This window comes from Vicugna pacos, unplaced genomic scaffold, assembly GCF_048564905.1.
Source record: "Vicugna pacos unplaced genomic scaffold, VicPac4 scaffold_106, whole genome shotgun sequence".
NCBI classification, from domain to species: domain Eukaryota; kingdom Metazoa; phylum Chordata; class Mammalia; order Artiodactyla; family Camelidae; genus Vicugna; species Vicugna pacos.
In genome coordinates, this window is record NW_027328786.1 from 59,147 (window position 1) to 73,317 (window position 14,171).

Here is a 14,171-nt window from a genome sequence, read left to right on the forward strand (position 1 = left end):
GGTTCCTGAAACCAACCCCCCAAGGGTATTGAGGGATGACTCTACATATAGGAGTGGAATTGCTGAGCCATATAACTCTAAGCTTTTGAGGAAATACCAGGCTTCTCCAAAGAAGTTGCACAATTGTCCCTTTCCCCTGGCCGCATATGAGGTTTCTCTGCCTCCTGAACGACATTTGTTATTGTCCGTGATTTGGTAATAACCATCCTAGTGGGTGCAAAATGAGATCTCATTTTGATTTTTGTTTGTCTAGTGATGTTGAGCATCTTTTCATATGCTTATTGGCCATTTGTATATGTATCTAAATTCGTGGTAAATTTAAAAATTGGGTCTGTTTTATTGTATTGTTCAGTTGTAAGAATTCGTTATATATCCTGGATGCTACTCTCTTATTAGATACATGTTTTGCAAAATTGTTCTTCTATTCTGCACATTGTCTTTCACTATATTTTTTTAAACATTAAAACAATTTCTTTACATGGGAGGTAGTTAGATGTACTGATTTATTTTATTTTTCTTGCTAAGCAAGCACTCTCTGACTTGAGATACCCATTTCCCCTGTCATTTCACTTTCTTGATGATGTCCTTTGTAAGAAAAGGGTTTTAATTTTGATGAAGTCCAGTTTATCTGCTTTTTTCTTCTATCACTTGTGCTCTTTGTATTGTATCCAGGAAACCAAAGCCTATCCTAGGACCACAAAGATTTATACTGTGTCTTCTTTTAGAAAGTTTATAGGTTTAATTTTTACATTTCTGCCTGTGATCTACTTTGTTTTAATTTTTATTTGTTATATAAAATATGGGTGTTCAGATTCCAGATTGATTCTTTTGCCTGCAGACACCCAGCTGTCCCTGCACAATTTGTTGAATAGACTATTCTTTCAATGGGGTGTTTTTGGCCCCCTAGTGGAAAACTGTCTGTAAATGTAAGTTTTTCCCCGTGGGTTTTTATTGTGTCTCATAGATTTATTTATCCAAACTTATGCCAGCAACATACTGACTTATTACTATAGCATTTTAGTACCTTTTAAAGTGAGTCCTCCAACTTTACTCTTCTTTTGCAAGGTTGTTTTGGCTATCCTGGGCCCCTTGCACGTCCATATTAATTTTGGGATCAGTTTTTCAATTTTTGCAAAGAAGTCAGCTGGAATTTTGATAGGGATTCCACTGTATATGTAGATCATTTTGAGGAGTCTTAATATTTTTAATAATACTGTCTATCATTCCATGGAAATGGGATGTCTTCCATATATGTAGATCTTTTAAAATTTATTTTGGTGATACTTCAAAAAGTTCAATGTACAAATCTTGTAAATTTTTGTTAAATGTATCTCTCATTTTATTTTTAATGCTGCTGTAATTGGAAATGCTGAGTTTCTTATGGGTGGGACTATATATCAATCTTCTTATTTCTAGAATTCCTTAACAGCAATTACCCTAGTTATATATTTGCTACTTAAATCTATCCACAACAATTCCCCACCCCGTGTTATAAGAAACCAAGACCCAAGTTAAGCTACCTGAACACCTATGTGGAAATGTGAAATGAGACCCTTGGGTGGGGCTTTGTGCAGATGATACTGGAGCTTATTCAGGATGGCTTCATCGTAATTTCTTTTAAACAACCCTTTCGGTGTATTTAGACAGATACATTAAGAACATGCCCTTTTGATGTGCGGAGTAGCTAAGACTATGATTTTCAAATAATTTCTAATGAGAGTGTTGTTCTTGAAACCTAATTTGCATCAATCTTTGAAGATTTATGTTTCAGGGGCTTTGACTAAAGAACACCTGTCTTTAATCAATAACGACAACTAAATGCTCAAGCAACATGTAAGAGCTTGAGCAAACTGCCCCTACCCCATAGTGCTGGGTGCCTGCAGCTGCAACTGGAGTCAGCGCTTACCTATCCCAGTACGCTTGTGTTGATCTGCTCAAAGTGGTTCGTCCAACAGTTTGTCAGTAGTCTGTTGGACAAAGTCATTAAAAATTGATTGAAGGTTGCTGGAATGCAATATAATCTTATTAATATTAATTAAGCACATATTGATTGCTTATTGTATGATGGAATTGTCCCTCAGCCTCACATGAATATTATTTCTCATAAAACCTCACATATTTCCTTGTTAATCTCACTTTACAGATAAGGAGACAGACAATTAGGTCTTCTCTCTTTTGGGGGAGCTCATTATCAATGATGGGAAGTTATAAGGAAAAAGATATTGATTCATCATGAGAAAACATTTTTCTGAGGGTCAGCAAAGAAGAAGATGAACACTGAAGAAGGTGATCATTGTTCAAGTGAGACAAGCCCTGGGTTGTGCGGAGTCAGCATCCCTGTCCTAGAGAAGGCACGTGTAGAGCTCCGTACTGGGTGAGGCGGCGCGGCCGTGCAGGGAACGCGGATGCTGGGCCGTTGGGCTGTGCTCAGGCCCGGTGGGGCTTTCTCCTAAGGGCAGTGGACCATCATTGACAGATTTTATGTTGGAGAGTGGGGTGCTCTCGTAGTTCACTTTTGTCTTGTAGAATGCTTGGAAACATTTAGAAGGCTTGGCAGGAGGTGATGTGATGAGTCAGAGTAGGGTGGCTGCGAGGTGTAGCAGTGTTCAATTTTCAAGTGGTTTTCAGGCCCAGGCTTGTGGCTCAGTAGCCGTGTCAGTTTGAATGACGCACTCAAGGAAGTGAAACAATTTATCTAATCAATTGAAGCAGCGATGTACCCAATTCCCAGGACTGTTGTGGAGATCCAGTGAGATAACGTTTGCAGTGTGCAGCATGGTCCCAGCACAGAGTCAGTGCTGAGTGAGTGCCAGTGAGTATCTGGTAGGTCAGGTGTGGGTGGTGGGACTCGGTGTCTGAGGATATCTGGTCCCTGAAGGAGGGGTCCATTCACATCTGTGAGTGATGGGTCTGAGTTGGGAGAGGCACGGAGAACTTAGCCCCCGACCAGAGGCCCTGGGCAGGATGGCTATTGGAGGAGCACCGTGAAGTCAGCTCTTTGCAGGTGGAGTTGGAGGTGCCCTTGTGACATCTAAGTGCAGTGTCACGAGCTGAAAGTGGAGGTCTGCGCCCAGGCTGTGCATTTTCGAATAATGTCAACTCCTGAGGACACCGAAGTATTGATCACTGAACGGAAGTCATACTTTACAGGACAAATGAATAGTAGTATCACCTCTGTCATCAAAGCTCACGTCTATTTATTCATCACTCAGTTTGCTAATTGGGTACTTACAGAGCTCACTTCACCGTCCTCCCGTGGGCTCAGGCTCCACAGAAAAGAGCTGGTGTGTCTTCCTCTTTTCCAGAAGAAGACACATTTAGCTTGTAGACTTCTGTACCTCGCCAGACTTAGGATATTAGTTTGTTGGTTTAATTGTATTTTCTGTTGGCCATGTCCTGACAGGAGAGAAATTTTACCTCATGGTCATGTTTCAATTAGCTGTTACTGAGAATTGCTGATCTGATACATAGTGTATGTATTATATTAACTTTGTAGAGTAGTTATCATTTTTCTGTCTTTGCCCTTTAATTTTGATTGCCCCTTCAGTGTTCTATCCTTTTTGGGGCCTTATTTTTTTTTAATTAAAAAATGTCTGTTAACAGTTAAGAAAACAAAAACAAAGAAAAATTGCACATGGGAGCTAAATTTAGAAAATGTCTAGTGTGTTTTCTATCTCGGCAATGGAGGGTTCTAGAAACTCGTGAAAACTTTCATTACACAAGTTCCTTAAAATGCTGATTAAGAAATAAAACCTTCCTTCCTCATCTTTCAAGCTGCACAACAAATTGTCAAGAAAGTGAGGGGAAATTCTCAGAAGCCAAGACAAATGAGAAAGCAGGGTTTCTGGGAGATATGCGAGCCTTAGAATCCCTGGGGTGCTGGTTCGATCCTGAACTGATTTTCAGTTGCCTTGACAGGAGGGCAGGATGTGAGCCCCAGGCCTCTGACACTAGGAGTTGGATGGGGGATCATATTATGGGCCAAGCCCATCCTGAGGATCTTGGTTTACTAAAGGGTGAAATAGGAAAAAAAAAATTCCTCAAGGCAAGAAAATAAGGAAAGTCAATTTTGTTGGAAGAGGGGAAAAATAACAAATCCAAAGTAAGGATATAGTTTAAAGTTGTTCTGGCATTAGAGTGACCACAAACACCTGGCAGAAAAGCACAGCTACTCCTTGATTGATAAGTTGTGTTTTGAATGAATCAGTGAACAGCCATTCTGAAAAAGGCCTCCAGAGTCTTGTGGATCAAGATACTGGACAGCAAACACCTCCCTTCCAAGGTCTCATTCAAATAACCAGAAAGGTTTTAAAGGAAAGAAGCCATGATCATAGTTCTATTTATTAACATTTCTATATGCTACGAATTCAGAGGTGACTATGTAGTTGTCTCCTCTATTATGGACCTTACTTTCTCTTTGGGGAGACAAAATGACATAGTTGGTAATCTTGGTGGAGGGAGGTGTTAGTCTGTTGCACTTAGCCAGGAGAGGAGATTAAGAAAACAGTGAAGGGTGGGTGAAATTTTTAGCTGAGGACAGTCTTGTTCACTTGGCTTTTAATTGCAGGCTCAATGAGCTGTCACTGGAGGGACTAGATCTTACAGAGGATGGACTTAGCTCAGGCCTCATTGGAATGGACAAATGAACCTGGAGAAAGACAGTCAAATCTGTGCAGACATTAAAGTTCACTTGAACGTGCTGCATCCCTGAGCCAAAGATAGGACAAATATGCAGCAATTCTTGAGGACAGAAGAGTGGTTTTTAAGGTTCTCCAAGAATGAATCCCATGGAACCGAGATGGCCAGTTGTCAAACTGAGACTTTGTTCTTTGGACGGTGTACCCAGCAAGGGTATTGGCCTTTTATATGTTTCCATTTGTCTTTAATACATGTCTGTTGATGAGGACATGGGCACAAATGTTTGACACCTTGTCGAGGCGATTTTGGATACCTGCCTAGAAGCACGGGCACAGTTGTGGCTGCTTCATACATCTTGCAGCCCGTCCCTTTCCCCGGCTCTGTGATCACGGCAGAGTGGTTCCTTGTTGACCTGTCCGTTTCCTCTGTGACATCATAACCCATGAAAAGACCGGAGCATATTAACTTGGCTTTGTTAAAGTCAAAGAAACAGATCAAATATGGAGTCAGATTTGTTCTTTCCTATTTCAGTAGTACCATGGAGATGGCAGTTTGGGCAGCTTTTTGTAGTGTCCTGGAGGCTTTCTCTCTCAGCTTCTGGGCGCCTCTATTGAAAACCCTTCATTGCTGTCTGGCCTGCTGGTAATGCACACTGCCTGTTTTGCCCTGAAGATGTGTTCTGTTTATAAACTCATCTCTACTCCTTGGAAAACAGCTCAAGAAAAACTCAGTTGGTTTTCCACCAGCCATGGGCAGGGGTGAGGTATACCATGTTATTATTTCATAAAATAATAGTAATAATAGTAATAGTAATAGTACTAGAAATAATAATAGTATTATAATAATAATAATAATATAAAAGAAGTCTTAAAACAGGACTGAGCACACTGGAGAGAGTCAATAAATGCTTTCTGGCTTAAATCAAAAGTGATGACTTAGTGATTCCATGGCTGCTGTATTTGCTAAGCTAGTTACTCCTTTGCTCCATTACACATTATTTTAACTGAAAAAGAAATGCAAGCAAATGGTTAAAAAAAAAACTCAGACAGAGCACAAAAATACACAAGTGAAAGAAGTTTTCCCTCATCCTCTGTTCTTTCAGCCCTGTCTGGAGATGCCACTGTTTACTATCTTTTGGGTGCTTTTCCAGATATGCTTTGCACATTCCCACCTATGTATGTAAATTCCTTTAAAATTTTAGTTATTTTTAACTTAAAGAGATTTAAATCCTCAAGTGGCTTCTGCCCAGGTAATAGAACAGAACAAATCTGACTCCATATTAGATCTGTTCCTTTGAATTTAACCCTATGCTCTGTCTCCTAGGCTTCATCTTGCTTGTAAAAAATTGTTGCCTAGAGCCTGAAATACACAGGAGAGCTTATTCTGAAGCTCTGACCTTTAAGGATATTTAACACTTTTTCATTCATTAAAAGATAGCAAATTGCAGAATAGAAAATAACGTTTGTTTTGTTGGAGATTTACAGGGATCTGACCCACGCAGATAGCTGTAAGAACAAAGGATTCTAACAAGAAGGAATTCCTACACTAAGAAGTTTGCAACAACCAAGCGCGTAGGAAAGGAGCCTGAATTGTGACTTGGGGAGATGGTTTTCCAGAACATTAGTTTGCCAACTAGGTCTACAGAAACTTGCTATTCCAAGCCCCAACATCTGGTTTCCAAACTTATTGGCCTGTCCTGCACTGAGGAGAATGAATTTGGACTTGGTAACACTCCTATCTACCTAGAAAGCTGGGCACTGGAGCTGAGTGTTATGGAAACAGGCCAGCCAAGAAACAAGCACCAATCGGAGTGCTGGAGTACTCAGAATTATTATGCCGGCGGGCTCAGAGGGGCTTCTGCTCCGAAGTTCTGAGCACCTCCAAGACGTGCACATGAGGTTTTAAATACTTCAATACAAGTAAGGGGATATTAGCCAATAAGACTTAAAGAACAAAAAGCAAGGAATCAGTACACTGGAGCTTATCAATTTGTAATAGATCACGTTACTGACACTTGTTGAGCTTGGAATTACGAGTTAGGTTGTTAGGCCAATAAACTGACACTAAACTTCAGATTTACGAGATAGCCCAGCAGAACTTAGATCAGTAAACCGACACTTATCACACTTAGATTTGTGACTTAGCTTGTTAGCCCAGCTGGACTTTTCCTTCACATGAGGACAGCTCTCCCACCCCCAGGAAACCACTGTGAGCCCTTGATGTTTCCACTAGGGTGGGGTATGGTTTACCCAGGAGGGATGGGGACTATGCACCAACACTCAGGCAGTCTGCTCTGTCTGGGGCTCTGATCTTGTACCACACCACTCCCCCCAGCCCAACACCTGGGACAGTGGAGCTAAGGCAGTGATCCTTCCTGCCTGTTTCCCAGCGTGTAAAAGGGGAATATGTGCTCTTCCCAAGGAAGTTCTGAGCGACAACACCTGCGGGTGCTTGGTTCTCAGAGCAACAGAAAACCCAGCTCCGCATGGGGGCAACGGGTGTGATCCCCGTAGTGTTTCTGCAGAAGCATCTGATGGAGGGCTGGATCAGGGAGGTAAAACATGAGCTGCGAGACTTGAACGGTTACAGAAGGGTACAGAGGTAGGTCTGCCATCTCAGGGTGCCCTAGAGGTAAAGCTTTTTCTCTCCAACTCCGCTACGACACTCCCCTATCCAGACCCATCCCTTCTCTGCTCTTCCTGTCCATCTGTATCCCTCCACTTTTCCCCTCTTCTCCACCCGCTCCCATCTTCTCCCTCCCTCGCTGTCCCACCTTCTCTTGCAGAATACAGAGAGGATCCATGTCCCTCCTGCGCATGCGCTGTCGGTGCCTGGTGGTCCCCTGGTTCGAAGCTCCATGTCCGAGCCGGGGATTGGCCCCAAATGCTTCTCAACTCTGTCGCCCGTTAGGCCTTTGGTTCCTGCCTGGGGCCGGGGCTTCTGGCTGTGGAAGTGCAAGGTGGGGGGCTCCCGGGAAAGGGTTCAGGCGGCTTCGGGAGGGTGATCCGCCTTTCACAGCCCCCAAGGGCGCCAGTCAGCCCGTGTTCAGCTGAATTTCTCTGGCCAGACCCTTCTGACAGCACCACCTGCCCCGGCGCCCCGGCCACAGCTGTCCAGGTCCAGGTGTGCGCCTGCCACCTCTCACGCAGCCGGGATCCCCTCAGTCCACGGCTGGCGTCCCCTTCCCCTCTCCCGCCCGCGAGTCCTCTCCTCCCGGGCTTCCTCTCCTCGGCCGCCTGCCCGTCCCCACCAATGGGCGGGCTGTTTCCCGGGTGGGCGTGGTCTGCGGACCTGGACGGGAGCGGGCGGCTTATGCTGGTGCTGGGGCTGGCCTCCGAGCGGGGCTGCAGCCCGCACCCCCCCTTTCCCTCCCCCCTAGGGCTGCCCTCCTTTCCCTTTCACCCTCCCTCAGGACCAGCTCAGTGGCGTGTGTGCTGCTCCCGGGGCTGAGGGCCTCTGGCTGTAGCGCCCAGCTTCACCTGGTGGAGTCGGGAAAAGGGAGCATCAGTGCTGAGCAAGCTTCTGTCTCCTCCCTCAGTGTTTCTGCCGCAGGTAAGTACCTTGAACACTTTCAGGTGTTATGATGGCGGTGCTTGTTGATGTCACGTGTTTTTATAGTGAGAGGGATTAACAGTGGTGAAAGCAGGGCTCGGTTCTGTTAAAAATGAGCTGAAGGCATGAAGCTGTGATATCCTCCTTCCTTCCCTCTCCAAGGGTGAAACGTGTGACCGTCGATTTTAAAAAGACAGTTACAGTCCCTAACTAGCCCAGCCCAGCGAGTGTGTGTTAACAGGAACAGCATCACCAGAGGCCTTGGAGACCCAGGGATATTGCAGTCCTAAAGAACTCCTGGCACAGTTTGGTTTGTATTGGTTTTTTGTTTTTCTTAAATTGTGGGACAGACTAGTGGTATAAAAAGAAAAATATTTGTCAAGAAATATTTTTTCATATAACAGCGTTATTGTGATATAGTTCACACACCATGAATTCCATCCATTTAAATGGTAAAATTCAGCAGCTTTTAGCATATTCACAGTTGTGCAACCATTATTATTCCAGAACGTTTTTATCACTTCAGAAAGAGCAGTGGAAATTAATGACCTATCCACCCCTCCCCAGTGGTGGTTCTAAAGAAATTTCTTGGCTAATCTTGACCATAAATTCACTTGTTACATTCCAAGAAAAATCTGGTAGGAATTCTAATCAGAATTGCAATGAATCTGTCTATCAAAACAGGAAGAATTAACGTCTTTATGGCACAAACTTCTTCTACCCATGAATATATTTCGGACCCTGTATTTTCCTCTGTCCAGAGCCTGGCCCATGGGAAGTCCTCACTACTTGTTGGGCTTGTGAATGATGAGATTCTATACATCGTTAGTTGCAGCTGTAGCCTTTCACAGAAGAGAAAAGAAACCTCAGTGAAACAAGTGACTCTCTGATGGTCAGAAAGAGTGACAGCCATTGCTGGAGTGATCCAGTGGACTTGGTGTTTGCAACCAGAATTCTCCACCACCTACAGCTAAGGGGATTAGAGTGTTCTTTTATTTTTTCTTAATGGCATTGCTTTTATTTTTACTTATTTTTTAAATTATTTTTTATTTAAGTGTAGTCAATTTACAATGTTAGTTTCAGGTGTACAGCAGAGATTCAGTTATAAACATATGCATATGTATATATATATGTTTTAGATTGTTTTTAGTATAACTCATTACAAGAAATTGAATATAGTTCCCTGTGTTATATAGCAGGTCCTTGTCATTTATTTTATATTTACTAATTTGTATCTGTTAATCCCTCCTTTCCTGCCTGCTAAATACAGTTTGCTTTCTATGTCCATGAGTCCATTTATAGGAGCACCATTTTTCCTAGTAATATATGCTCTTTGGCTGCTTTCAGTTTCAGTAATTCCATCTTATCTGTGGGCGCTTTTCTTCTGGTGGTCTTTATGTGGTTTGCACACGTGGTAATAGAGATCTTTATTTGGGAGAACTCCAGGTCTCGTGTAGTCCCTGGTACAGAATGCCCACTGAATTGATGATTGAACTGGGAAAAAAGCACAGTAAATGCTGGAATTTCCACTATGGTTGAGAATTCCAGGTTTCAATAACCTGTTTAGACAACCTTACTATTGGCTGCACCCATACTGGGTAATTTGGTGGAAATTCATGGTATGGTGGTGTAGAGACGGGGCCTTATATTCTTCTTCTCTTTCTATTTTCTAACACTCATTCTCCTGGGCCTTCCAGATCCTCCCCCAGAAGTGCCCAGGGCTGGCTTGGTGCTGCACTGAGGCAATATTTGTTAATAACGCCCTTTCCTCTTCTCCTCTGAGCCTCCGTTTCTTTCTGTGCACAATGAGCGCTTAGACTAGATAAATACTTTTCAGTTTCTTTTAAAGCCATGTTTCCTTTGAGAAACAGAAAATGCAAATATCTCCTCTCAACCCAACCCTTTAGATTTTGGTATGTCCTCCAAGGAGTGACATAGCTCTTTGTGAAAAATTGATGTGATTTTGATTGCAGGTGACACAGAAAAGACTCTTCAGAGATTTATTGCAGGGAGAGGGCAGGAAAGAGGCAGTATGTGACACTTTCTAGTGTGAGCAACGGAGCAGGGACTTGGATTTAAATACGGTGTCTGACGTGGCCTCTCTCTTATCTTGTAGAATGTGATAAACTTCTCTACCTCAGTTTCTTGATGTGTCAAGTTGGGGTGATAATATTTTAAGGCTTCTGTGAAACATTATACAAATAAGACATTTGTGTCTCGGTAGAAACAAGATCTGCTAGGGATTCAGGGATTTGTTTAAAAAAAATTCTTGTCCATAGCACTCTGTCTGTGTGTATTTAGACGTTCCTGGAGGGTGAGGGTGAGTCTAAAGTCCATTGTGGGACAGGTGGCCCATATTTCTCCGTGTCCCTGTTTACCCCCTACTCCCCAGTCCTCTTCCTCAGTCCAGGATGAAGTTCCCTAGTAGATTTACACAGAGGTCTTGTGGAAATGGCTTTTCATTTTATTGTTTCACCAAGAAGGGCTGCCATCATGATCTCTGTGGTCAGGTTTTGAAGGGCTGCCATCATGATATCTGGTAAGAATTCTATGCAATTTGGAGTTCCAATTTAATGAAAAGAAAAAAATTACAAATAGAAAATTAGAACAAGGGTGGTGACAGGGGCTCTTTTAAGTGGACACCATTAGCTTTGTTAGCTTCAGGTGCTGTGGCCTGTTGCCACGAGGACCCATCCTCTTGCTCTGAAGTTGGAGGGACTAGTGGGCTCAGTGGGAATGTTAACTGAGTGTATCTCATGGGCTGGGCATTGTCCTATTTGTACTGTGTGTTCCTTATTTGAGACAGTGAGCTCACCTAACCTCGATAACCTCTTTAAAATATTAGACTTTTAATTTTGAGATGTAATGTAGATTCCCATGTGGTAGTAAGAGATTATATGGAGAGGGCCTATGGGCCCTTTGCCCAGTTTTCTTAATGGTTCCATCTTGCAGTGTTGGGGTACAATTCATTACTGACTCACTAACAATTTGAGGTTTGTGTTATTGCCCTTATTTCTATTCACGATTAAACTGGGGCTTCGAGAAGCACGCAGGCCTGTCCAGGTCACCCACATTGTTAATGCAGAGTCGGGTGAACGTGGGCTTGGGATTTCCAGGCAGTACCATTATGATGGTTTGTGGCAGGGAGCAGCATTCACTTTGCTTGTTTATTCATTCATTCAACAAACATTTATTGAGTAAACTCTGTGGGTCAGATGCTTTCATAGAGTTATCTGATTCTTCAGCAGTACTGAGAATCAGGTAATGTTTATATTTTTTAATCTGAGAAAATTAGCTCTGAGAGGTTATAACCCCCCCAAAGGAAGTATAACTCATAAAGGAGGGTTAGAACATGTGTACAGTCACCTCCTTTTATGCAGGTGGTACCCTATGCATTTTACATTTTCAAACATCCGTAATCCAGATATATTCTTGTAAGGCAAGGCTTTTTTTTTTTAATTGAAGTATAGTCAAGTTTACAATGTTGTGTCAATTGCAAGGTGTTTTTTGACTTTTGAATTAAAAAATACTTTTTCAGGAGGGAAATTAGGTGTATTTATTTGTTTGATTTTTTAAAATGAGGTACTGGGGTTTGAACCCAGGACCTCGTACATGCTAAGCATGTGCTCCACCAATGAACAGTACCCTCTACCCCAAGGCAAGTTTTCTTATCCATTATTATGAAGCTTAGGAGTTCAAATAAATTGAATAGGAATCCAGATCTTTTGATCCTACTGTGGTCCTTCTCTTTATATTCTGCTGAAGGGGGTTGGGGAAGCATTTCCTTTGTTCATTTCTTTATTCAGCATTTTTGAGCAGTGACTTTGCATCAGGGCCTTGCTAAGTGCTTGGAAATAGAAAATAAGAAATGACCTTTCTCTGCAGAGGCAGGAAGCCTAGACCAAAAGCTGGGTAATGTGATCCGAGCTACAGTAGCCATATGCAGACTCTGAGGACAAACTGTACCCTTGGATTTGCTTTGGCTTCCCTTGTCTTCTGGCTGGTACACACCAGGTCACCGCAACCCAGATGGGCCCGTAGCACACAGCAGAGAATGTACCTCGATCTCCTCTCCCCTCTCGGCAGGGCCTGCAACATGAGCATCCCTGACTACGTGCAGTGTGCTGAGGACCACCAGACTCGTCCCGTTGTGGTCCAATCCATAGAGATCATCTCAGAGGAGAATTTCTTTTGCATCTATCAGCTACTCACCTCGGTGAGCCATATCAGCCCTTGTGGCTCCCAGTGGACACTCTGTATCCACTACAGGCACCGCTATGTGCCCGAGAATCGGTGGAGCGTCTTCCAGAAACACCCCAAGGTCGTGGGCCTTCTCACCATTACCGAATGTCTCTCTGCCAAGGCCTTCGAGAAGCTCCACATGCAGAGGAGCTGTATGGCACATCGCTTAATGACTCTCAGCTTTTTGTCTTTGTGCAGCATGGGGAGGTAGCCGAGCAGACGCGCACCGACGTTGCCTTCAATCTAAGAGTACTGCAGGGTGGTGGAGAAGAGGATCGAGGACTTCACTGAGTCACTCTTCATCTTGCTCAAGTCCAAGTGGCTGGATGGTGGCCCCAAGAATTCTGGGGACAAGATCCCCCTCCCCTACATCCCGTTTGAGAAGGAGGACTTCATGGGACTGGACACAGACAGCAGGTAAGTTTACCTGGAAGCCAGTCCACCTTGGCTGTGTGCTGGATTGCTTCCCTACATCCAGAAAGGGATCAGCAAGGAAGAAGTCAATCTTGTAGCCAAGGGGGGAGGGAGGTGCAGCCCGCCGGTTTCCAGACATTTCAAAGTGAATCCGCCTTTATTTCAGAGAGATCCTTTTAGGGTTAGTGTGGACACTTACTCCCGCTTTACAGCCAGGAACATGGTGGGACCCCTGGAGTTGCTGTCCAATAAAGTAGCCAAAGCCACTGATGCTAGGAGCACTGGGGAGGAGGCTGGACTCAGCTGAGATGTGCTGTAGGTCAAATGCACATCAGACGCTGAGGCTTGTCTAGTAAAAGTACATAAACTATCTCTTTACTTCCTATATTGATTACATGTCAAAAAAATAGTATTTTACATACAGTAGATTAAGTAAGATCTGTTCTTAAAATCACATTCTAGTATTTGTTTTTTGTTTGTTGGTTTGTTTCTTTGTTTCAAATTTTAAACGTGGCAACTGGGAAACTTTCTTTACATGGCTCTCATTTCATTTCTGTTGGGCAGCCTGTCCTGGTACATGCTCATCCCTTTGCTTATAGATGAGATGCTGAGCCCCGAGAGGCAGAACGAGGCGCTGGTTGAGCTGCGGCTGGAGCCGCTGTCACCTGCCTCCCAGGCCCAGCACCTTTTCAGCTCAGGCCGTCTCTTCCTGCCCGACAGCCACCATGCCAAGTTAGGACATCAGAAACACCGCCAGGGACTTCCTAATGAACTCCTTATGCAGGGAAAGGCGTATCACGGTGTATGGGACAGAGCAGGGAAATGTTCATTCCCACTTTGTCCCTGTGATTAAGTCAATGGCCCCACTTTGCCTCGGAAGTACAGATGAGCTCTTCTGGGCTGCCTACCCCCCACCTTCTGCTCTGTTTCCCCATATATCTATCGTGTTGTCCCTCGGGCTGAAGAGGGTGAGATGCCTTTGCCGAGACGTGGTCCCCCTTTGCGGGGGTGAGTGAGGGAAGCTGTGTCCCCCCGGCCTACGGCCTCGGTCCTTGAGTCTGGAGAGGGCTCATGGTGGTCCCACAGGTGGCGGTCAGAAGACCTGGCATGTGCTACCGGGCCCGCTTTGGAGGTGGTGCTCTGTGATTCTTGAACTTACCTAAGATCAGATCCTACTTTCTGGTTGTTGGTAAGTTGGAGGATAAGATGCTAGAGAATTGATAAAAAGAATGTCTAGACCAGCCCTGTGAGTGAGAAGCACAGGGGACACTAGTCCCACCTGCGAGAGCCCACCTAGCAGGCTCTGGATGAATTTTCTGTTCCTC

At 44.0% G+C, this 14,171-nt stretch overlaps 1 protein-coding gene across 1 annotated transcript in view; it reads left to right on the top strand.

The window, feature by feature from the left end:
- The window catches only part of LOC140694865 (uncharacterized), a 93,964-nt gene that overhangs the window by 56,686 nt on the left and 23,107 nt on the right, over positions 1–14,171 (top strand). Inside the window, exons 14-15 of the mRNA XM_072957890.1 lie at positions 8,051–8,190; positions 12,631–12,849. The gene's annotated coding sequence lies outside the window, so the exon portion shown is untranslated. The remainder of the gene's footprint in view (positions 1–8,050; positions 8,191–12,630; positions 12,850–14,171) is intronic.